Source organism: Pholcus phalangioides, unplaced genomic scaffold (genome assembly GCF_987345545.1).
Source record: "Pholcus phalangioides strain wild (caught in Gottingen) unplaced genomic scaffold, Ppha-v1.0 ptg000015l_1, whole genome shotgun sequence".
NCBI lineage: Eukaryota > Metazoa > Arthropoda > Arachnida > Araneae > Pholcidae > Pholcus > Pholcus phalangioides.
Window position 1 is genome coordinate 90,013,029 of NW_028301608.1, and position 24,805 is coordinate 90,037,833.

The 24,805-nt window shown below is 34.4% G+C and overlaps 1 protein-coding gene across 3 annotated transcripts in view; it reads right to left on the reverse strand.

Moving 5' to 3' along the window:
* Positions 1–24,805, reverse strand: part of stet (rhomboid serine protease stem cell tumor) — a 209,190-nt gene that overhangs the window by 97,700 nt on the left and 86,685 nt on the right. Inside the window, exon 1 of one of the 3 annotated variants that reach the window (XM_089244739.1) lies at positions 1,492–1,771. The exons of the other annotated variants lie outside the window; for them this stretch is intronic. The gene's annotated coding sequence lies outside the window, so the exon portion shown is untranslated. Of the gene's footprint in view, positions 1–1,491; positions 1,772–24,805 lie in introns of those variants that run through there. 3 annotated transcript variants of the gene reach the window in all.

The window sequence follows — 24,805 nt, forward strand, 5'->3', positions numbered from 1 at the left end:
TTTCTTGTATATTATAATTCATACCTACAATCTTTTACACTATAATTCATTTCTTTTCATTTCGAGGCCAACCGAACACTATATTATACGAGTTGGAACATCATTTTTAAAGCTGAGGGAAGATTACATGAACCAGGCATCACATATTTTGCAAAACAATCATATGCAAAAGAGGCGATCTAGTTTTCGTAAAAGAATATTAGCTTTTAAGCACAAGGAAGCAAGACTCAAGTACTGAGAAAAAGTATGACCAATTTTCGTTTTTAAATCTGCTAATTATCGATATTTCACGGGAAAAGTAGTGAAAAATCAAATTTAACATTTAATCGTCAAAATTCACAAATTTCGCATTTATCGTGTTTATTTCGCAAATTTTGCATTTATCGTACCTATTTCGTAAATAAGAAATTTACGTATCTCTACTCATGGTCTATCCCAGGGCTTCTTAAACCTTTTCAGCTGCGACCCAAAATCAGCAACAAGATGGGCTTCGCGAGCCATGTGACTGTGTTTTTCGAAATTAGAGAAAACAGTGAAGCAATAAATGCTTTTATAACAGGACTGTAAGTGGATTTTTATGACTCATCTCGGAAGACCCTGTGAATTAAGTTTGGGTTGTGATCCCCAATCTCAAGAGCCCCTGATTGTTAGAGGATTTGTAATACACATCTTGGAAGCTCCTGCACAAAGTTGCAAGAGGTGACTGATAACTTAAGAATTCCTCGCGGTAAATGAATTTTTACGACCCATCTCGGAAGCTCTAACGAATTAAGGTTGGGTCGTGATCCATAGCTCAAGAATCTACGACTGTAAGTGAATTTGTACGGCCCTTCTCGGAAGCCCTGAGAATCACATTTGAGTTCTGGCTCCGTTGATCAGAGTCCCTGGTTGTTAGCGAATTTAGATAACGACCCATCTCAGGAGAAACATAGGCTAAGAACCCCTAGTCTATCCTATCGATCTGGTTGAAAATATTAAATACTTCGACCATAACCCCCCCCCCCCCCCCCACGAAAACCGCGTTATTCCAATGTAAACATGTTAAAGAAATCAAGTGTTTCTTCATAGCTCCAGCCTTGTGGGCCAATGGCCAAACTCACACTGGTAAAGGGCTTATACCTCGAAAGGAACAAAGCCCGGGCCATGTCTGGTCTGACAGCCTCGTGTGCCAACGAAAGCACGCGTAGCTCTTCTCTGCACACCCTCACACAAGTCTATGTCCCTGTGTAGGTATGGTCTCAAAAACATAAGTCCCTGAAAAATTGGAAGGGTCACTTTAAGAGAACGCGAAGAGACCTTTTTGAAAATGAAGCTGATCATTCTATTCGATTTTTTGACCACTGCTTATAATAAATATCAAAACATATAATTTGCTGAATGTAGTTTAAAATTAGAATCCATGTCAAAAAATCTAACTAAATAAAAAGTTAAAACAATCATGAAAAAAATTGCGAAATAATTTCAAACATGAATAATGAATCATCAACATACCTCACTCACTCTATAACGGATCTATCGAATTTCCTAATGAAATTTTTGAATATAATCACAACTTTTGAATAAAGGGCACCTTCAGGACACTATTGGCACAAATCGGAACAGAAAACGATGACATCATTTAATAATCCGCCGGCATAATGCCAAGGTAGAAAACATGACCGACATCTTAAGTAACACGTATTGCTAAAAACACAAGCATTTTCACGTTGTACCTTCACATGGAAGATCATATAATGCCATTAAGAATCGACTCGCACATGAATAGACCCAGTTTCAACCTCAACTAAAAGACCGACCTGTGCGAATTGTTCCATTAGCGAATTGAAATATTAAAAAAAAAAACAAACGAGAAAACAAATAATGATGATGTATATAAAAGCAAAAAGTACATCACTCAGGTCTCAAAATGAAGTGAAAGAAAAAAAATCCCACCAACGCCCATGGGGCCAACGCTGAAACTGTATGTACGTACTTTTACCTAAGAGAAAGCCTAATAGACAAGACCCTAGAAAAGTTTAGAAAAATAGAAAAATAAAAGGTCAATCTTCTACGTGGGAAACACTCCCAAAAAAAACACAACTTGTGCGCATTTCTCTCTCTCTCTCTCTTAGCCTTTTAAAATAAAATAAAATAAAATAATAATAATGATAATGATGATAAAAAAAAATAAATAAATAAAATAAGAAACAAAGTCACGGGGGTCGTTTAAATAACAGCGAGATTCAGCGTATGCCTACGCTTAAATAAACCGCCCCGCTGTTTTTGTACGGGAACCGGATCTTGGGTTTTCGGTACATACTGACTCATGATGATGATGAGACATGAAGAATGCTCGCTATTTTTCACAAATGTTATTTATTTCTTTTCTCTCTTTCTTCAATGTTAAGGATTTAATAGCGCCCCCATTGTTGTTATATGCGAGCGAATTCCTCTCTCCCATTTTCTCACGATTTGTCAAAAATGAATATATATATATATTTTTTTTATAATGGCGATCTCTTATTTAGTTGCATTCGCGTTTTGTTATTGGTCTATTAGTAGTGATTGTGACTAATCTTCATCTAGTGAAGGGAAACTGTCCTTTGAACTGTACGGTCCGACATGGGTCCACGGAGCACGGTTACCATAACGCAGTGGTTCTCAAACTTTGGCTACTCACAGCTTCGCTGCCCTAATTCATGGTTCCTCTGCTGCTCCCCCCCCCCCAGAATAGTTTACAGTAGACTATTTTCACGCTTATAAAAGAACCACTTCAGAATATTAACATGCACTCAATATCTCCAGCTCACCGTGATGCCTCTAGGAGACGCGACGCTACATGTTACGCGGGGTAAATATGATAAATCCAGTTATTATGCATAATGAAAGAGCATTTTGGTGAGTTTGACAAATTTCCCCAAATTTATCACTTATACCGGGAATTATTATGTATAATATCCAAGCATCTCGTCGTTGTTAAACATGATAAACCGCATTATATAATACACTATAGATAATTCATACATGCACTATATGATTATATCGGGGGACGATCGTAGAATGTGTTATCATTCTGGGGTCCAATTATATTCATCACACATACTAGACCCATTTGGAATTTTTTTCGTACTTATCAAATTCACCAATTATACGAGGGTATTACGCATAATCACAGTAAAAATGATAAATTTCAAGTATTTATCAAATTTACCAATGACACTTGGTTATTATGCATAATCGCTGGTAATTTTTTAGTATTTATCTTATTCACCAACGACGCTTTTGTATTATGGGTATTTGACGGTAAAAGTGATAAATTTATGAAATTTACCAAGGCAATTGGTAAGTATGCACACACAACCGATTTATCACATTTACCGTAAAATGCACTAGCATAACGATAGAAAAATGGTCTAAAAAATTGTGTAACTATCCCGAAAACCAAGAATAATTTTAAAAATAACCTTAAAAATATTTTAATTGAAGAGAAACCCCCCCCCCCCCCCCCAAAAAAAAATACAAGATCTTAAAGGAGAAAAATATAAGTGAGTATTTCAAAATAGTTTCAAACATATTTTTAAAATAACGATACCTTCTTCAAAAACATACATCATCGTGAAACAAATTCATTCGGATTCATTTTTATATCTTTAAAAAAAATAGTATGATAAAGTTTTAAACATTTTTCAACACTCTGATATTTTCTTATAACGTCCATAAAAGCCATTATTATAACATCATCGATACGATAGCCACATTTTTTTTTGAAAGAAGAACTCTTGCGTAATTTCCGATACACTCTCGAGAAGATCTCTCGGAACACAATATCGCTTCAGGTATAATGAGATACTTTTAAACATTATTTCAAAACAAAAAATAATAGCTACAAACGTTGAAAAAGTGTATAAAGTGATAAACGGTAGAAAATGATGTTTTTTGAAATTTTTCTTTGCCTTTTCCAACAATTTGCGGTTGTTTGATAAGTTTAGATTCCCCCTATAACAGTGTTTTTTAGACCATGCTCCACCAAAGCATATCAGAAATCCTGATGGAGCCCCCGTACTTTTTTGAGGGGGACAACCACCAACCAGTGAAATTTCACAGTTTCATAACAAATTTTTTTTTTTTCAAATGTAAGAACTCTGAGTTTTTGCTTTGATTCCTTAAATTTTAAAATTAGAAGTCTTTGCCCCCCCCCCCCAAATTTCTATCTATTTTTACTTAGTCAAAATCGGTGGTTCTCTCTCTCGCTTTTAATTAAGGTTCCTCGGAGAGACTTCAGGGGTCTGTGAGCTTCGATGAGAAAACAATTAACTCATTCTTTTTACATTGCTGTACACAGATTATTTTTCAAAGGAGTTCGTGGCCTTCATTTGCCTTCATTTTATTGGCACGGAGGGTTCCGTGGATGATTGCTAAGTATGCATAATAACTGATTTATCACATTTAACGTAACATACAAAAGCATAATAATAGAAAAATTGCCACATAAAATGCGTAGTTATCCCAAAATCCAGGAATAATTTTAAAAATAATGTTCAGAAACGTTTAAGGTATTGAAACATTGAAAACGTCATTTTCAAAGAAAATTTAGAGATTTTCATTTTCTTATAATTTGTGAAAGCCATGTCTGTTGTAACTCCAAAACAGGCCTTGTTTTGTTAATATGACTCTCAGAATCGAAGTTACGTCCACTTTAGTGTTGAATTTTCACGCACAAGTAATACGTGAATAAAAACTTTTAACGCGTTTTATGGAGAATGCTTTTTTTTTTTTGACATTTTACTTGAGTTTAAAACATGATTTCTAGAAACTCAATTATTTTAGAAATCATGTTTGCAATCGTGTTTCGAATATTACATTAATTTTACTTAAAATTTGACATAAAAATGACTTTTTAATAGAAAATGACATTAGGTAGTCCTAAATTTATTATTGTTTTCACCATTTTGGGACACTTTCTATCAGAAAATATTATTAAAGCTCAATCCAGTACCATTTCAAAGAAAAGTGACAAGAAATGTAGTCTCGGATACCTTAATTCAAGCGAAATGTTAAAATGGCTTTCAAACACATTTTTAAAAATAACAATACCCTCTTAAAAAAACCTCATTTTAGAAGAAAACGCATTCGAAATTATTTTTATATCTTTTATATCGTAAAGAGAATAAAATTTTAAACATTTCAACACTGACATTTCCTTATAATGTCCTTAAAAGCCATTATCATAACATCATTGATACGGTAGTGACATTTTTTTGTTGTTGAAAAAACAAGAAATCTTACGTAATTTTCAATATCGCTCTCGAGAAGATATCTCGGAACATAATACTGCTTCAGGTATAATAAGATACTTTTAAACATTATTTCAAAACAAAAAATAATAGCTACAAATGTTGAAAAAGAGTATATATATATATATAGTGATAAACGGGAGAAAATGACGTTTTTTTCTTATTTATTTATTTTTTTGGATTTTTCCAACAACCTGCGGTTGTTTGATAAGTATAGATCCCCCTAGAGTATAACTAATAAGAAAAGAAATAGTATAAAAAAACACAAGAAAAATATACTTTTTTCCCCGTTTTTTTTTTTTCTTTCAGGAGCAATGTTACAAGAGACCTGTTCGAAGTGATATCTGATGTTCGCCATCTGCGTAAATGGCTAAGCATTTTCTTTTGAGCATTACTAGATATATTGTGACCGCTATTTCTTTTTTTCTGTTTTCCTCTTACTCAAGCTTTCATGTAAGTTATGTTTTTTGTCGAACGGGAAACAAACTCTCGTTTGTGCCTTGTCCAAGTCCAAAAAGAACGGGAAAGAATCAGATCAATCACCACGGAAACGATTTCGTTCTTTTTTTTTGTCCTGGAAATTTTTGATTTCGTCATCACATTTTTTTTAAAGAAGTAAATACAGGGTGAGATCATAATTAAAGTTCCCGTACTCCCGAGTAGTTTTTCCACAGAAACTGCTTATCCGAATGTGCAGCCCAAGTTTTTTGAAAATCTTAATGCGACCATGGGATTTATGAAATAAAAAAAAAAAGTTCAATCTTCGACCAGAAGGGGAAAAAGTGGCGCTTTTATATTGCGTTTTCCCATGGTACATTTAGCATACACAACAGGTTTCAATGGAATATGTCTACCAGAACAGCGCCACATAGGTCGGACGGAGTAGTTTCGGTGTACTCGCACTACTCCGACCTATGTAACCGTTTTACGCACATTTAACGCTGTTTTCCCCCCAAATTTCTGCATTTGGTTATAAAATTAAAGATTGACCAGATATGATGAGAAGAGTGGTCCGAAGCCTACAGGAATTCCTCGCTTGATACTGAAATAGATGGGATGGGAAGCCCCCTGTTAATCAAGTTTGTGTCGTAACCCATAGCTCTTGGCTGTAAATAAATTCGTACGACCCTTCTGGGAAGCCCCTGCAAATCAGAAGGGACGCGACCCATAGCTCATTAGCCCCGGCTGCAAGTCGATTTCAACAACCCATCTCGCAAGTCTATTGTGAGTCAAGTTTGGGTCGTCACTTGCTCAAGAAACCTTTGGCTGTAAATACATTCGTACGACCTTTCTCGGAAGCTCTTGCGAATCAGAAGGTGTGGGACCCATAGCTGAAGAGCCTCTGGCTGTTAATGGATTTGAATGACGCATCTCGGAAGCCCCTGGATCGCGACCCGTAGGTCAAGAAACCCCCTGTGATAGAAGCCAATACCAATCGCCTTTGTCGAATATCGAACAAACATTGGTCATTCATATCAAATCATATCTGGTCATTCTTTAATTTTACAACCAAATGCAGAATTTTTGTTCTTTTCGGACACTCTTCATGAAGACACCGAATATATTCACATAAAGTTAATCCCGATTTTTCAATAATGTTGTATTATTTACTCGGAAGATCTGACGGCCCGTTGAATGAGTTGATGTCGTAAGGCCAGGATTACACAATAAAAGTTTGATAAAAGATCTTTTTTTCAAAACTCGAAAAAACTTGCATTTTGCTAGTTTTATAAAAGAACTTTGATAAAATTTTTACAGTGAAATCCCGGCCTAAGAAAAAGAAATATCCCGCAAAATATTTCGAAAGAAAATTACTTGTTGCATTAGAAATTAGGGCAGAAAACGTTTCTTTCCACAAAAAAAGAAAAAGAGTTAATCAAATGAAAGATTAATTTCTAACCATTGTTTGCAATTATTTACAAGATGATAATATCAGTGTGTGATTTTTACGAGATTATTTCATTAACTAGTCAAAAGAAAAACATATTGAGGCACGTGAGCAAAACAAACTAATCCAACGATATCTTTAATAGCTATCTACATCGAAGTAATTAATCAAGAAACTTGATAATAATGACAACAAAATAACAATATATATATGCATAAAGTACGAGATAACCAGTGGCATTTAACTAATCCCGTTCCTTGATGAGGGATTGTTAATTAAACGCTTGAGGTTAGAGCTTCCGCACCGTTCTTTATTAAGCCGCGCATTGAATATAGAGTAATAATTTTTCGGGATTCTCCCCTTCAATTGCGCTCACGTTCACGGATACTAAACAAGTGGAATCATTTATAATTACGCTAGATTATTTATTAGTGCACGAAATTATTATTAGCAATATGCGTTCACGGAGGGTATGTAACGCATCGATCGTTAGAAATTATGGAAATCGCTTGTTTCGGTACTTAATCGAGTTTCTTGGCACTACATATAAATTAAGAAAACTAGACACTTCAAGTAAATTGTTAATAAAAATTCCTTTGTGTCGAAGAAATTTATTACTGCATATATACTTTTGTCATGTAAAACGATGGGAAAATAATTGGAATAATTAAATACAGTGAAACCTAGCTACAACGACACTCGATATAACGGTAAATACCTGTGCAACGGTATTTTTTCAAATCTTGTTTGAAATAGGATTTTCAAGACTGGGTAATCAGATAAAATATATTTTTTTAATTTTATTTTAATAAATGTATAATCATTTGCAATATGAATTACGTATCTGAGTTCTACATGTTATTTAAGTACTTTTTTTCTGATTAGAAGTACGCCTCTAGAATCAACTGTTCATCAGTAATATGCGGCAAATAGACTCAAACTGAGGGTGCTCAACATTTAGCAGGTTGTGGGCCACTTCATTGGTTTGAGTAAAGTGATCTGGAACAGTGCCGCAGGTTAATTAAATGATCTGCAATTGTGCTGCGATTCATTTAAGTGATCTCTAAATGCGCTGTGGTGGTCGAGTGGTCATAATGACGGACTCGCAACGCGGGGACCCGGGTTCGAGCCCCACCGTCCCCACAGTGGTGGTCGGCTGAAGTTGGTTTTCTGTGGTTCCCAACTTCAAGGGGCAAATTGCGAGCCGATCTCCCCGTTAAAAAGTCTCGCCACACAGAGCAACAGTCCTACAAACAGTACAAATATTCAGTCACTACACATCACTCACTTCACTTCTGAGATATAGATGGCAGCACTGAAAAATCATACACAACACTAGATACGCACTCAGACTGTTAGGTACACACACTTACACTTCCGGCACAACTCACTAGGTAGAAAATTGCCTATAGCGATAGACCTGAGTTGTGCTCGGTTAAAAAAAAAAAAAAGAAAAAAAAAGATCTCTAAATGTTCCACAGTACACTTAAGTGATCTATAAGTCTGCTGTGGCTAAGCCCATTAAGTGATCTTGGAATGTGTCGCGTTTCACTTAAGTAATTTGTAAATGTGCGGCGAGCCACCTGAATGCTCTGTAAATGTGCCGCGGGATGACTGAGCCATCTAGAACTGTGTCGCGGTTCACTTAAGTGGTCTCGGAATGTGCTGTGGGTCACTCAAGTGATCTGTGAAAATGATGCGGGGCCACTTAAGTTATCTGGAAACGTGCCACTTAGTTCATTTTTACAAAATTTTAGGTTTGAGGTCACGCCACAGCAAATGACTTCGAGGGCCACATTTGGCCCTCTTTCCAAGTGCTGAGCATGTTTGACTTAAACGTTCACTCTGTATATACGGATCCTTGTAAAATACATGACATGAAAGACCGGCATATAATGAATTTGCACTCTGTCTATTATGCGATCATAATTTTTCAAAGTGAAAGGCAATAGGAAAGAAAACACATTAGGGAATGAGTCATCGCAAACAGAAATAAAAATCCCAGGAAATCTGTTACCAAAACAGAAAAAGATACCCAAGTATAAATACTGTGTAACCATTTTCTTTTCAACATTAAACCAAATAAATACGTACCTAACATATGTTTTCGCCGGGAAATGAAAATTTGTTGGCTCTGGAAATTTGCCCAGATGTTGACGGTGAATAAAGACGTGGAAGTACATTGAACCATACAAAAGTATAGGGCAGAAATAAAAAAAATAAGCGTGTCTGTGTTTGCTTTCACGGCCCGTCTTTTTTCCTCCCACGTAATACTTATCATCGTCATCATTATTATTATTATTATCTTCGCTATATACACGTCCTTTAGAGTACATAAAAACCACTTTCCATTAATAATTGATTTATTCCACGTTTTTCATCGTATCTTTTTTCCCCTCTCTTTGGTTATTTTGAAGAGTCCGTCGCCTTATGAATATTTTATTTATTTTTTCGGATAATGAATATTATATGTACAGTCGAACTCGGTTTATACGACTTCGGTTGTAACGTCATTTCGGCTATAGCTGAAATAATTTGCGGTCCGGACTGATTCCCATAGAGAATATTGTTAATGAGCCTGGCTTATAACGGCGATGAAAAGCAATCATCTCGGATACAATGACAGTTTTCGACACCTTTGTTTTTGTTTCAGTGACCTTTTACAGAAGAAATTCTTAGGAGATTAGAGACGATCATATCCAGGGAATATGATCAGCTCAGAATAAGCTACGGTAAATGTGATGAAGCGGTTATTATTCATAAATAATTGGTTATGCATACTTACCAATCGTCTTGTTAAGTTTGATAAATTTATCACTTTCGCCAGCAAATATGCATTATACACAAGCGTCGTTGGTGAATTTGATAAATACTGAAAACATTATCACTTTTACTAGCGACTATGCATGATAACCACACACACAATTGCCATTGGTAAATTTGATAAATACTGGAAATTTATCACCTTTATCTGTGATTTTGCGTAACACCCTAGTGTAAGTGCTGAATTTGATAAATATGAACAAAATTCCAAATGAGTTAAAATTGTGATGAATATGGTCGGACCTCGATATAATGATACATATATGAAAATTGTTTTATATAGTATATCATAGAGTACAATTTATCATGTTTACCAACGGCTAAACGCTTGTGTAGAAATGATTACCGATAAGTGATAATTTTTTTTAGTATTTATCAAATTTACCTACGACGATTGGGTTGCATAATCACCGGTAAAAGCGATAAATTTATGAGAAATTTATCATAAAGCATTATGATATAATATCATAAGCATTTATGGATAATATGAGGTTGTTATGTATTATAACCAGATTTACCACATTTACGGCGTAACCCATATACTCCAACGTTGAAAAAAAGATATATTGCATGTTTGATGTTCCTACTTGCTCACTGACATGACCACTAATGACCATTATACAAAACATTTCCGTATTTTGCCCTCCCTTTCTTATTTTTTATTAAATCAGAAATATATCATTTTTTTTCAACGAAGCTTGCTTTAATTCTCGAGAATCAGGAATGAAGGTTATTTTCATAATTTATAAACTGTGTTATACAACGAATGTGACTATAAATATTCATCTCAAGTGAGAGTTTTCAAGTTTTTTTCCCCCCCCCCCTTTCAAATACATTTTAACGAACTTACTGTAGTATTTTTGTTCTCGCCAAGGGTCATGAGGTATTTATAAAAGTATTTGGTGATTTCGTCGACATTTGGCAACATGTTTGGCAAGAATCAGCGACGTCCTGTGTCAGTTGTCCCGATTTCCCGTATTTGTCTCGATCAAACTGGTCACCCTAATCATAAAGCAATAAAAACTTCACATGCGCATTACTTGATTTCCTCTGACTATATTTTACGTCAAAGAAGGTCTTAAAAACGTCAGCCTTGGTTATAGCGACGAAATTGGAGGCTTCGATGTCGTTATAACAAAGTTTAATTGATTTTTGATTTTTTTATAGCTTAAGCATATGGTGATAATCATTATTCAATCATTCTGTTTAATCATTATTTTTATGAAAATATAATGTAATTCCGTTAAATAAACCCTTTATCATCTATTGGTGGTATGGTACTTGCCAAGTAAGAGATAATTGGTTATGTACCAACTAAATATTAAAAAAAAATTAAATATATATTTTTTAAGTAAAACAAAAAGGAGCTACCGAATATTTAAATTGAAAAATTAAAAATAATTGAAAAATTTTAATTTAATGATACTAATAAATAATTATAATTATTTAGTATTATCATAAAATTAAATTTTTATTTTTATATAGTCATCGTTATTTTCTTATTTTATGGGGTATTTTATTCTTATTTTAGGGTTAAATACATAGTTTAATTAATATTTTTACTTAGTTCATTGGAAATATTTCAACTGAATTTAAGTTTTTAATTTTTTTGGCTCATCTATTCACGCTAGATCCAAATTGCCAGAAACTACCAAAAAATTAAAAAAGTAGGATTTAATGACTATGCTTTGATTCTGTGATACCCTCAAAACTATACAGCTAAAGATACTCGAATTTACTTTTCACTATAAAATGATAAAACATACAATTTATAAACAAACATAAAATGTATAAAACTTACGTTAATTTCGTATTTTCAAGATTTTTATAACCGAATATTTTCAAGATTTAATAAAAAATATATCTATCTTCAGTTTCAAGTAAAAATATTAAATTTAAAATGTATTTAAATTTAATAACGTTTCAGAGTGAAATCGCCACTCTTATCAAGTTCTAGGTTGATTTCTAAAATAATTTTTTTTTTTTTCGAATTATAAATTTCCAATAAAACAGAAAAAAAAATTATATTTTTTCGTAATAATAATTGATTCACTCAAACACAAATTTTTTAAATGCTAAAAATATATTTCTCTTTGTTCAGTAGAAAAAAAAAGAAGTCAATATTTTTCCCTTAAAAAACGGTGAATGGTGGAAACGGAATAAAAAAAAAAAAGTGACAATATAAAAATTGAAAGTTTCTCTTCGAAAAGTAAAGTTGAGATATATTTTTATACACAGTGATAAAGTAAGAAAAGAATCTTCGAGGAAATGAAGAGTAGGAAAGAATTCGCTGAGGTAGCAGCTGCCGATACCTGAACTCGCATGATTGGCTCATGCAGGGCATTCCTTCAAGAACAAGCAAGATTCTTTCTTAGTCTTCTTCAAAAGATATCGTCTCCGAGGAGAAATAAATTATAAGAATTCTTTCAAAAAAAAGAGGTAAAAGTATTTCTGCCGAGGATTTTTTTTTTTTAAATAAAATTTACTTCAAGAGACAATCGTTCTTAAGACATGGAGGGAAGAAAATTCTGTTCCATGATAACTTGAGATTTTCATTTGGGTACAAATTTAAAGACATGAATATGAGGAGGAATTTTGTTTTTGAATTTAGGTATATAAAATTTAATGTTAAGTTTTGAGGTAATTTAATTTTTTAATACTATGGTGTGAAATAATTTAAAAATATATATAATAGGTTATTCGAAAGTTTGAGTTTTAAATTGCCAAAACCTTGGGTTAATTTATATATTGAAATATTTAATTTAATTGTATTAAATAATTTCTAAATAAATTTATATTTTATTATTCCCTCATAAAGAAAACTGTATATTCTTTTTTTTTAAATATGGAAATGAAAGCAAAACAATATACGTATTTCAAAAAATTTTCAATTATAATTTGATTAATAAAATCGCAATTGTAAATTATATATAAAGTAATTATTATAACCCTCTCAGACCCGAGCATTCATTTTTTTGGAAATTTTCAAAATTTGTTTGCATTTTTGGTACTAAAAAAATGCATTACATTAAATATCAGCAAATCATTATTTTTTTCAAATTTCCAACTTTTCTTTTTGTAGAGAAATAATTCACTTCATTAAAATTTTTTCAACCAACATGATGCAAGATATATTCGATTTTTTCCAGAATTTTATCGCTAAATTTTATGTATTAAATCACACTTTTTTTCGAAGGCATTTTTTCCTGGAAGTCATCTTAAAAACCCCTGAAAGTTCAGCTTTAAGTGCTGCCCTTTAACTAAAGCCCTCAAAGTTTATTATCACCATATTTCGTTCTAGAAACAAACGCAATCCAAACAACGCAACAAATGCAATCCCAATCAGGTCATAACTCCCTGAGGTCAAAAGAAAAATTATACAGTAAGAAAACGCAAGCCACACATTTGTGGCACCAGGGTTTGAAAGGGGTAATAGATTAAAAATAAATTCCCTGGACAGATCATAAAGATTTCTTGGGAACACGTCATGACCATATTATATGGATATGAAAAAAAAGGAGTGTGAAAAAATAGTATTAAGTGAAAAATGTGTTTTGAGTTTAATTATTAATTTGACAATTAATTTTAATCGTAAAAAAATCTTGTGTATTCTTTTTATTTAGTTTCAATTATGGAAATAAGAAGAAATTGAATGTAATATTCTGCGTAAATATTGTTGATCTTTAATTGTTTTTAAATTTTTAAAATTCATACAGTGAAACCTCGCTACAACGATACTCGATAGAACGATAAATCCCTCTCCAAACGATATTTTTTCGAGTCTAGTTTGGAAACGTCTATGCTCCAGTGTTAAACTGCTGTTTAATTTTAATTTATTTTTTATTGGTCCATTCAGTATCGTTATATCGAGGTTTCACTGTATGTTAAATAATTATGATAATAAATTAAGAAATTAAATTATAAATTTTGAATTCCTTAAATTTTTCAAAATATTTCCTATAATTTCTTGAAAATCTTTTCAAGACATTCGTTTCGAAACTATTGTGAAAGAATCCTTATTATATTCCAAATTAAATATATAAAAATAAGAAATATATTTTTTGAATATTGTTATTGTTGAACTGATTGTTTAAAAACATTTAATACGAATCTGGGAAATTCATCAGTTTAACAAGCATTGTCCGGGAACGCATTTAAGGAGGTCGTAGTTCAAAAATTTACTGTCGGAAAAATATTGATGCGGTATCAATGTTTTTTTCTCATTTGATCATTTTTGTCGCACCACGGTCATTTTCTGCACACGAGGGCTAATTAGACCGGGACCTACAATTTATTGCCGATTCCGAACGGCAGGCTTGTTTTTCATACTCATCGAGAGGTTGGTGCGCTAACACCTCGATGGGGGCCTCCCTGCGGTAGCAATTTTCGCTGCGGTCAAGTCGCCTTTTTTGTTGTACCCCTGTGTCAGGAAAGTTTTCTAACAAGGACGAACTGGGTATCGAACTCGCGACACCTCTAAACATCCTTTGGTACTTTAGGCGAGCATCTTATCGACCGGGCTACCGCGCCCATGTTTTTTTCTCCCAAAGTCATTGTAACAAATTCATTCTGGAAAATTATTATTATTGTATGGTCGTTAAATTACTACATTTGAATTTTCAAAAATAAATAAAAAATAAATCGTTGTTCAAGAAAAAACGTGATTGCAAAAATAAATGTATTTAATTACACACAAAAATGTGTATTTTAAAAATAAAAAAATACTGAATGTATACTTTACAAAAATTGAATTGATATCTAATAAATTAAAACACGTAAACTAATAAAATTAAAAACAAGCATTACCACGGAATTGATGCGTGACAAGTAATTATAATGCTATGTTCGAAAACGCTGTGTTTGTGTGTGTTGCAAATTGTTTTCAAAATTTCTACTCCATTAAAAATCAGTCATTGATGAAGAAAATAAAATTAAAATTATTACGCAAATAAACGCGAACTAACCGAAAAAGAAAAAAATTGAAGTTAAAATGCGAAAAGAAGAATATAATCCGTAAAACACGAAAATATATATACATATATATATATATTTTAAGCTTCCATGAAAAAGACAGATTTTTCGGAACAAAGTTCTTTTTTTTTTGCAGAATAAACATATTCAAAACTAAATCTGTTTTTCTGTTTCTGAAACATATTTTGTTTTTCAATAAATGGTATTTAGAAAATATCCGAAAACATGTTATTGCATCGTTGGCTGACGCGTACAAATTTTTTTTTTTGACATAAAATTCATTCAAGAAGAAATATTTCGTTTCTCAAAAAGCTTCTTACAAAATTTTTTCTGTGAAAATTATTACCATCATTTCGTAGAATATTTTTTTTTTTTTTGACTAGAACTTGAAGATAGAAAAGAAATCATTATTCATTTGCGTTAAATATCGACCATATTTTCATTAACACGTTACGAAAATGTTATATATGAGGTTATATATTTTAATTGTACAACGAAAATTAAAAAAATCTTAGGTATTGTGTGATCATTGCAATTAAATATAATTTTCATTTCATTTCCGATGTCTGATTTCTTCGAGAAGCTTTATTAAGTATTGATCCTTCATCGGTTTTCAATATGTGGATTATACACCGTTGTAAAATGGCAATTTAATTGTTTGCTTCGCGTAATCAGATATTTTGTGCTGGAATGGTTGACATCCGATTAAGTGCGACGATATATTGTTTTTTTAGAGTATAGTATAATAGTGTGCCCCTGATCCTACCATTTACCATAACTATACAACGATTGTGATAAGCAATCGTGGTGTGTTTCATGAATAAACCTACAACTACATAGGTGAACATAGTATTTAATATAGGCAAATTAATTTCATATCACAAACTGTCCCAAAAATAATCAGAATTTGAACACAATTTGAAAGCGAAAAAATTATTCTCACGAAGGAGAACTCAATTTTAGTACCGAAAAAAATAGTTCAAATTTCTGTCAATAGAAGACGCGGCACGAAAGCAAAATCACTGGAAATTTGCAAATCTCTCTCAGTCAGGTGAAAAATTAACTAATCTTTTATAATTTTTCTGTTACTGGTACACACACACATGATGTTTTCGGATTTTTGAATTTTTTTGGCGCAAGGACCAATTTGGCCAAACTGCGCCAAGATGCGCCATGATGTTTTCATTGAGAGGTTGACATCGGTGGATAAAAAACACTGTTGCTGAAGTTGTTTTACCTCAGCCACGAATCGCATGCTGAACCTTTACGAATGTTTCGGATACAGAAGAAATTGAACAAAAATTAAAATCCAGTCACTCCTGCCACACTGCTGTGCAACTCCCTCCGTCGATAAAAATTTGAACTTTTTTTTTTCTGGCTATCCCCCCCCCCTTTATAAGTATAACTTTTCGCAAACTGTATTCAAATATAACAATTCCTTCAGTTTTTATGAATTTTTGAACAATTTACGAATTTATGGGACACCCTGTATATATAAAATATATGACATTCATGAGACTCATTGTGGGAGGGGGGGGGGAGCACAAAATGAGCAAAATTTAGATCACGCATGTATTCAAACTCTGTACAAAAAACTAATCAAAGAGTTATATTAACGAGGATGAAAAATTTCCATGATTTCGTATTGTGACAAACCTATTTCAATATGGACATTTGTAACTAACTGTCTGTGGCTTTATACCACCATAACGAGATTTTGTTTTGTTTATGAGTGAATAAAGGAAGATGAGGCAAAAACTATCTTAAAAAAAAATTAAAAAATGGTGCCGAAAAGTGACGTATTTGTGCAACATTCATTGTATTCGGGTGATATCTTGATGCATTATTTCACAAAAGATGTTTCAATATCTTTAATAATGAAAAATTTACTCGAAATAATTCCATTTGCTGGCATTAGTTATATTAGTTACTTGATAGATGGCTCTATAAGGAATCAGGGGTGGGCAGATGACCCTCTTTTCTTTGGATCCAGAATATATGTATTTCAAGAGCCAGAAACATACAATCAAAAATGATGGTTTTGCCCGTAAAGTACGGGATGTATATTCACCGTACGCCCTTTGTTCCCACTAATTTGCCCTCCCCAAAATATTATTCTGGATCTGCGCCTGCGGTGGATGGCCAGAAAGAACTACCTGTTAGTGCGTATCTGTATTTTGCGTGAAATTTCTTGCTATTAAAAAACTCTCTTTCCTCAATTTCTGTAAAAACTGCGCATCGTTGATTGTTTTCAAATCATCGGGTGGGTGTTTGCTTTTTCTGATACTTTCGGATCACCTGGTAAATGGCAGTGATAAACGAATACCTGTTGCGATCGGGAAAAGCCAAATTTTGCACTGTTTTAAAAGCATCAAACTTCTACCCGTTTAAAGAAAATGCTAAACCATGTTGACTGATGAAAAAATTTATGAACATTAGTTGCTTCTTTATAAGTTAATTATAAATGTGATGGAAATTTTTTGAATGAAAACTTGTTAGCATAAAATAATGCTAGTCGAATCAATTAAATTTAGTAAAAATTGACGCATGTTCGATACATCATATACTCCAATACATTTTTAAAATTCTTCGGAACTTATACATCAACCAAAAAATATATTCATTCTATTTTAAATTTAATTACGTGCTGCATTGGCTTATTTTTTCGCTAACGAATTGATACATGTATGTTGGAATGTGCGTGTACGTGTTGTGAACCTAACGTGGAGTTTGTTACTGTGTAATGGTTATAATGTCTAGTGCTGCCACCTGCCATCAATCTTTATAACTATGAGTGAAGTACAATGATTGAATAATTGCTCTATTGCTTTCTGTGGCGAGACTGAGATATGTATACAACTGCTATATAAGTTAACTTCAAGACCTCCGTTATAACATACACTTTTCGAATCACCAAGGGGTTATGTTGTAAGCGAACTCGACTGTACGACTGTAGTTGGACATCCCACCAACATTTAGCGACTAGAAGTGTAACGCTACCGAACAGGAAAGGACTTACGCTATAATATTAAATTTATTTCAAGAATTTTAACCGCAATATTAAAACAAATTAACTGTGAGTGTATCGAATTCGGATCCGAGAGTACCTTCTAAAGAATACATAAATAGATTAAATGTACTCTAGATATATATATATATTTTCGAAAAACATATCTTTTGACATATTGAAGTTAGAGAAGAGCGGAACACACCAGATGTTATTGAGATAATCTTCCTTATGAAAGTTTTCCGTTAAATATACAATTTTAATGGCTTTTCAAAACAAGGAATTTGAATCCGAAAAATAACAGAAAAAGCCGGATAATGTAGCAGAAGACGTCGGCTGTCTTTGGCATCCGATACTTTACGCATTGTGTCATTTTCATTATATTATTCCAAATAAAAATATTGAAAGCTTCAAATTTAGGAAATATATTCAGTAATTCGACTTTGAAACTTTCAGTATATTTTTGTTGTGGTTAACTATTTTCCTCTAGACGATTTATATATTAAAATAGTCCCGTTAATTACTGCTACACTATCAATATTAAAATTAACATGCTAATTTAGACAGTTGTGGACACGAATTTCTAAATCTAACAACAAAATGGAGACGATGCAAAGTTTTCAATGCAATTTCGAGACTGTTAATTATTCAAATCTTTTGCTATCACTATTCAACCGATTTATGTTTTAATTTAATTTAGAAGCATTAAGGATATTTATGTACAGTATACGAAAATTTTATAGAATCTTGTGAAGAACTTTTAAGAGTATTAGATATATATTTTTTAAATTATTTTGTATTATTCAGTTACCATACATTATACGAAAATTTATGTCTGAATGCTTTGAAAGCGTTATTAAAAGTTATCAAGGCGTTTTTAAGGCAACGTGATCATATCACAGTCGTCTCTAGCAAATAGGGTTTCCAGATTTCCAACTCTGATAGTACGAGAGAATTATGACCCACACGGGGGGGGGGGGGGGCTGACAGGGTCCCAGCCCTAAAACGAGGAACGATCCTCATCATTTTCTTGTTTTTTCACGCTATAAATTCACTGTACGAGGGGCCCCCTGAAAAGTCTGGCCTGGGGGACCGTGAAAGATTACAGACTAGCGGCAAGAGTGGCGCAGTGGTAAGATCCTCGTCTTCCACTATGGAGGTTACCGTCAAGGTCTACGGGTTCGAGCAAAGAACATCAGAAACAAGTTCTTTACCTACCGAGCCTGGGGTGACTACTAATATATAGAGGGTCATTTCATTTCCCACACAACTCCACTGGTTGCAAATTGTATGGCGATGTATGGCCCGAGTTGGTGTGCGGTAAAGTAGCCTAGGGGCACTGCTCCAGGAGGAGGGCGGCCACAGAGAGAAATACGGTTGAAGGTATTTTATTAGAATTTGATTGGAAATTATCGCCAATTGGAGCCCAATACATTAGTGAAAGCATGATTGCACCGAGCGAAAGGTCGCCAATTTGAACCGTCGTGGACCTTATCCGAGGATCCACGTTTAATCAGCATCTCCTAGAGATAGAATGCCTCTGCACTGTTTGCCATAAACATCATTCAGACAACCTAGCAAGTTTGCCACATTTTGAAACACAGCATCCTATTTCGTTTCCTCTTATTTTGGCGTAGAATCTTCCTGATTGGCTCACAAATACCGCACAGTGATTGGATGTGGAGCATAGAAATCGCCAATTCTGAGTCCGAGATCATTTCTTTTCCTCACAACGATGATACTGGCACGAGCAGGGAATTTTTTTCCCCTGAATATTCTGAGGGAAAATGGACTACTTACTGACGTCACAAGCAGGTTGCGGAGGCCTTCTATCTCTAGGAGGTGCTGTTTAATCGCCGTTGGTGACACAGTGGTTATCTGCTGAAGTTGTTTTCTGCGGTTTTTCAACTTCAAGGCGTGAACGCGAGCCGATAACTTGTTTTAAGAAAGTATTACCGCAGAGAGCAGGCAGACTTTCAGCATGATAATTACATAACATGAAAGTCAGGCATTTTCACTTCAAAACACGAAAGACAGTTGGCAGCACCAGCATACACTCAAAACATACGCGGCATGTATCGATACGTTGAAAGTTATGCAGAGAAATTTTTAAAGGGTTCTCGTTTTTGGTTAATTTGTAGTACACACAGACGGGACATTAAAAATAGGACTTTCCATCCAAAAATACGCAGATTTTACATCTTTACCAGTAATGCTAGAGTTAGAAGAGAATAATCACGTTAGGGCTGCACTATTTAGCTGTTTAGTCACGAAAGTTATGTTTCATTGTACTGTAATAATAGTAATTGAGAAGTTTTTGATAACATCACTAATATTTTTTGATGCCCTATAATATTTCTCTTTTATAGCCATTGTATCAATATTTTCCAAAAATAAGGTTACGTGCATTAATTGACGCGTTAAGAATCAAGATTTATCGCCCCTAAGAATCACCAGTTAAGTTCCCAAAAATCAAGAATAAAAAGCTTCTGGAGCATCCCGAGTGTCTTTCCGATACTAAAAGCCATTCTGTACCGAATTAGGCACATCTTAGAGAGACGTGAGCTAAGAACACGCTTTTCACTCGTAAACCTGAAGCAACATTTTCCATCTTACACAGCTTCCAAAAAAATAAATAGAAAGAAAAGAATCTTAAGAAGAGAGAGAGAGGAAAAACAAAAACGAAAGCTTCTTCCGAAGGGCTTTTTTTTTGCCCATCCAAACGACTTTTTCGAGTCCTTTTCACTGTCTTAACTGTTAGGAGGAAAAATAGAAATGATCATAAAAATACACCAGATAAGTACTCGGACGAGTTCTTATTTTTCCGTAGAAAAGTCGGTATCATGAGAAAAACATAGTCCTCGAACAGGATAAAGACAAAAACTAGGTGCAAAATACTGTTGTTTTCCCCCTTGATCTTATAGGGAATGGGATTTTTAGAATTTTAATAAGAACTCGTAGTTCTGTAAAAGCACCTCCGAGACGTTTCCTGTATTGTGGAAGTTTTCTCGAAAGTATTCTAAGAAACTAGGATTGCAATTTCTTTTCTTTTTTTCCATCTCCCTCTCTCTCTCTTCGAATTGTATTGTTGCATTGTAGTTTCCAGCACACTTCATAAATACAGTAAAATAAAACTAGACTCGTGAACCAAGAGGTTCTCAAGAGAACACAACGACTTTAGAAAATGTACGCGTATCGTATTTTTCTTCCTTTTAAAACAAAATTTCTATAGGAGAAGTTTGTACATATTCATTGATATTTTTTCAGTTCTTCCTTCACCCTCCCCAATTACACTAAAGATCAGAAACCACTAGAAACTCGAAAAGTTCTTTTCTCAATTTTTATTTTTAAAGGATGATTGATTGTGTTGTAAAAGATTTTTTGAATGAAGATTGGTTCTTTCAAGATGGCTTTTATTTATTTTATTTATTTTTTTGGAATTTGGATGATTCAATTAACTTGACGAAGTTTCTAAAGGGCCTCCCGCTTCTTTTCATCCTTTGATGGTCTCCATTTAGTTAATGATATGGGCGCAATTGTGAAAAAATTAAGCGGAAGCTAATAAAGATCAGATAATGTATCGCTATTCAAGAGGACATCGACGTTTTTTTGGCTCCGTATTTGGCGGAAGACGCGCAGCCAAACTGGTGTCCATGGCCCATTTTGATTGGGAATAAAGACAGTCGTTACTGTTGAAGCGCTAAAACTTGTGTTAAGGTGGAATAAATTGAGATTGATTCTGAATTTATTCATCACCAGAACACTAGTCCTATGTATTTAGTTTCTGAGACTTTAATGTATTCTTACGTATTTTATAGCAATAACAATTACTCACACATTAGTTTGCCACGTTATCTCAAATGTATACAGATCTCCTCTAATACGAACTAATTAGGACTGGAATCGTTTCGAATCAGTGATAAACTTGGATTACCGGAAGTTAACGTTTTAAACAGGTTCTTTTTTGTTTAAACATCTAATGGCTGCTCAGAAGCCACCAAGGAAAAAGACAAACATACCGAAAAATACGAAATTCCTACTATATTTCGACATACTGTGAGCGTTGTCTTCAGAGAAAAAAATGTAACCACACTATCACGCTGACCGGGGTTCCCACTTAGGTTCGTTACCAATTTGAACTTCCGGTTGCTCAGCGAAAAAAAAGTACATCTGTACAAGTCAAACGTCACGATGAGAATGAAGCTGAAAGCCTGCATGTAAGTCTAATACAATGTTTTTACTGGTTGCTTGGAAATGGGGTGTTGCAAAAGGCCCTCCGCTTCAAATGGAGCGGAGCGCTGCTTGCAAAATGGAGCTATTTGATTGGTCTATTCGAATTTTCTTAAAATTCCCGCTCGTAATAAACCTAAGCCATGGCACTGCGATCGGTGGTGTGCATTCAGTATATTACTGTACTGCCGCTGTGGTGGTTGAGTGATCATAGTGACGGACTCGCATCGCGAGGTCCCGGGTCGCCGCAGTGGTGGTCGGCTGAAGTTGGTTTTCTGTGGTTCTCCGATCTCCCCATTAAAAGGTCTCGCCGCAGAGAGCAACAGGCCTACAACGGTAAAATCGTCAAACATTACACTTCACTCATAGTTCGAAAAATATGTGGTAGATGGCAGCACTACACATAACAAGCATTACACAGAAACAAACTTCACGTCAGGTTTCACTACACGCACATTCCAACATGTACCGATTCGTTAGAGGTTCCGCAGAGGAATATGGACGAGGTGCATGTCTGGTTTAGTAGTAGTAGTATATTGTACTAATACATTTGGAAGACCCAGTTCTACGAAGGCACATATATTCAGGCCTTCAAAAATATATTAGTAAAAGATAAAAATATCACCACCGATTGCAGCAACCGTAACCGTGAACAACTATGTAGAGCGCCAGACCTAATTTTAATATTAATTTGAAGGCCTACATCTCCTTCATCATGGGGGGGACCACTAGTGGTGTGATCGCTTGTTACTAACTTTAGAAAAAAAACCCTTTTATGCTGGTGCTGTTTTCCATACTTTGAAATAAAATGACATATTCTTGAATTTTCGTGTTATGTAAATATCGTGTTGACGGTCTGCCTGCTTTCTGTGGAGAGACTTTTTCAAATGGGAGATCGGTTCGCATTTACGTCTCGAAGTTGGAAAACCGCAGAAAACCAGATACAACTAAACACCTGTGTGCCGCCGAAGTTATGAACGAGGTGCATATGGATTTGGTAGAAGTAGTAGTAGTGTGCCGCGCACGGGGTTCGAAGGCTCCCCTGTAACTTATGTTTGACATCGATAGCAAGCTGATAGAATGAGGCGCGTATCATTTTGCTTCAGAAATAAGGTAATATACCGCATAAAAAGCGAAAAATACACATGGGCAGGGTCGACTTCAATCAAGGCTAACGCTCGAGGGACGCAACCCCCCCCCCTCTCCTTCCCATGATAGAATTTAATTTCAATTAATATCAATTAGAGACGAGGTTGTAGGAGCCTAATGGTAAACAAAAAGCACCTGCCCACTGGTGGGTTCTTTTTCCCATTTTTTCCGTGCACCTTTTTTGAGCTGTTCATATAAAGCAGGGGGTGCACAACCTCCAGCCCAAGGCCAGATGCAACCCGCCAAAGAGATCCATTCGGCCGGCTAAACCCGCCAGACTGGGTCGCCGTTTCAGTTAGGCCAACCAAAAAAAAAAAAAGAAAATAAAAGCACACAAAACACGATAAATACCTAGGCTGACCATATTTCCTTAATGAAAATACTGAAAATCACAAAATATACGGGATATCAATGATTATCACAAAAAAAAAACCTGTCAAATGCAAGTAAAGTTGTCAATAACAGCCAAAAAATAAATTGTCAAATGCGACTAAAGTTGCCAAAAGTAAAGTTGATAAAAAATCGCCAATGGTGAGAATACAGGGCTACTGAGAGTCGCAATGAATAAAAATGTAAATTCAACAAAAAGAAACGTATATATTTGACAAACATTTGTGAGATGAATATATTTAAGAGTGATAGAGTCTTAATTATCATAATATAATTTATATATAAGTCATGAAAATAATCTTTATTCTTTATTTCAAAAAAACCAAGTAAGCCTCGTTGAAAATCGGGGAGAAAACGGGATGTTTAATAAAGTTAGGCAGCCAATATTACGGAAATGTCTCATAAAATAAAGGTCATATGGTCACCTTTATATACGTATAGGTTCCCTAGCCCGCGGGCAAGGTTTCGCACCCTGGTATAATGCGAGCCTAGGTATAATGGAATTAGAAAGAAGAGGTCTGAGCCTGGTCGAAATTCTCACAAAAATCAATTCAGAATTTAAAAAAAAAACTTTTAGGCATCAGTATCAGTCAGAAAATTCGAGATTTTCTCTTAGCGCACGGGCTGCCATGAATTTTATACGTATAAATAGTGTTTCGTCTTGGTCTTCTTCCCCTGGTAAGCCATTATGAAAATTGAGCCGTCAGATCGTTAATTTTAATTAAGAAATGCTGCAGGAGAGTTCTCTCTTGAAGTTTCGCAGATTTCCCGCTTATTACTAAATTCCGGGAGAAGTTCTACGCCCTTTTTGAAAGCAATAAATTTTCTTTCCCGCTGGAACGAAATTGGTCTGAATGTTGCAGATGATGGAGGCGGCGAAAAAGGCCCGGGTCCCCCCCTCCCCCTTTAAATACATACATACGTATATATCTTTATCTTCTCTATCTCTCTCATCGCCATAACGATGTTACAAATGATTATTGCCGAACCCCACTTATCCAATTTCAAACTTTCGAACTCCGATGCGCGAGTTTCGATTGAAACTTGATGTCTTATCGGGAAAAGTTCCATCTC